General features: G+C 28.2%; 1 protein-coding gene across 1 annotated transcript in view; it reads right to left on the bottom strand.

Moving 5' to 3' along the window:
- LOC108691831 overlaps positions 1 to 2,273 on the bottom strand; it is a 140,827-nt gene that overhangs the window by 3,763 nt on the left and 134,791 nt on the right. The window lies entirely within an intron of this gene.

Here is a 2,273-nt window from a genome sequence, read left to right as displayed (position 1 = left end):
TATATATATATTGTATATACAGGATATCCCGAATTTAAATGTCTAAATTTCGGGAACGTATAGAGGATCGATAAACTAAGAAAAAAAGTCCTACAGAGGTATAATCATTTTTTGCTTCGTTTTGCTTCGGAGAAAATCGTAAAAAAGACAAAACGTAGTTTCCATTTTTGTACTTTCTCGTTTCTTATTCACGTTGTATTTATTCACTTGCTTAATGTAAGTATTGTTCAAAATGTTGACTTGTTGCAGCAATGCAAACATTGCACCTAGTACGATCAGCTCGTGTTGCAGTCAAACACTGGCAATGGTGTACTGCAATCTCGATTCGATTTTTCAATTGTTTTCTTGACTTGAAAAATAAGCATATCTCTACAAGACTTTTTTTCTTAGTTTATCGATCCTTTACACGTTCCCGAAATTTACATTTAAATTCGGGACATCCTGTATACATATACAATATACATATATAATATAATGTCTAATATTAAATGATATATGCAGACATAGTTTAATATGTAGAGGAGACAGGGTCTCCTTGGCACAGTTTTTACAATTTCGGCATTAGATTTTTAAAATAATTAATTATTATCGTTAAAATATGTCAATATGATGAAGAGAATCTTTCTCTATATTTTCATACTAGTAATAGGTTCTATACACTTTATAGTGTATGTTTCTTTGCAATAAAATATGAACATGCTGCATTGTAATTAACTTGCCCCGATATGAGAGGTAAATTAGTACATATTACAGTATAAATTGCTTCTATGATAAACTCTATATTAAACTAACAAAAACATAATAAAAATGTAATAGAAATAAAAATTAGATAGTAGATATATATTTTTTGTTAAAAATTATACTTTTCAGTTATTTTGTAATGATCAAATAGCAAAATGTTGTTAAAGAAAAATAAGTGTAAATTATTTTAATTCTACCTCATTTTAATATAAAAATATTATAAAGCGTTTTGTCAGAGTTAAATTGTAATTAAATGTTCACATGTGTGGTACAAGTTAATCTAACCTTTTCTTATGATACGAATCAACGCATCTCTCTCTGCATACGTCCAATTTTAATCATTTTATTATAAAAAATTACTATTATAAAAAATTACTATTGTTATTCAAAATAACATATTGTATACTAACGAACACTTTTCTTTTAACTAATATTACATTGCTTAGACTTGCTTTCGCAAACCGAAGGACATTAATACGAATTATAAAATACTGAAAAATTTACTTGCTGCTCTTGATCAGACTTTTTTTCTATTATAATAGTTTTGTTTGATTTAAATGAAACTTAGGAAGAAGTATCTATGTTATGAAAGAAATATTTTGCGATAATTTTCCCATTGTTTCTTTTATCTATTAAATACATAAACGGAACCCAATTTGCCTCTTATGCGAAGCCTCGGTCTCCCCTGTATAAAAGTGACATAAAAATGATATAAAATTAATATGTATATATTTTAGAAAAATATAAAAGAATTATTAAAATGTTATATATAATAGAAAAAATTCACATCTCTCTTCACATCAAACTTACGCGCAATATACCTAGGAAGTTAAAAAAACGTACTCACCAAGTATATGGAGCATGGAACTATGATATGTGTGTTACTAGTGCGGGATGCCACACGCGCGTGAAGTGCATTTTTTTTCTAAAACTATACAGTAGGCACATAGGTATGGGAATATATAAAATGAAAAATAATGGATAAAAACAAGCGGAAACTTAGGATGGTACAATATTTACAAATTTAGAGGTGCATATATGTATGATATATATATGAGTAAGATGAGATGATATAGATAAAAAAAGAGAAAAATAATAAAGACAAAATACGAGTGCATTCCAAAAAGAACGACATCTATTCACATATACTTTTAAATCATTAAAATGACATTGTCGGCAAAATGACATTTTGTCGGCGATAGTAATATTATACTTTTATGTATGTACAGACAATAATAGATGCGTCGCGATAACGCATTATAGGAGTACAAAAGGAAAAATATGTATATATATATATGTGACTATATAACGTTACTTACAGCAGATGTAGATTCCTTAACACATATACACATATATAGTACACGTTGATAATGCATGCTCCCCTGCCCAGGTTGTAAGTACATATGTCCTCGTGATATTAGTTGCAAGCTGATTAATCAACACTATTATATCAGGGTAATACTGTACTGAACAATGTGGCACAAAGTGTGATTCGAATCCCATTATCTCTTTCAATTTTATATATATATATA

This window comes from Atta colombica, unplaced genomic scaffold (assembly GCF_001594045.1).
Source record: "Atta colombica isolate Treedump-2 unplaced genomic scaffold, Acol1.0 scaffold52, whole genome shotgun sequence".
In the NCBI taxonomy this organism is placed as follows: domain Eukaryota; kingdom Metazoa; phylum Arthropoda; class Insecta; order Hymenoptera; family Formicidae; genus Atta; species Atta colombica.
This window is presented reverse-complemented; position numbering and strand designations above follow the sequence as displayed.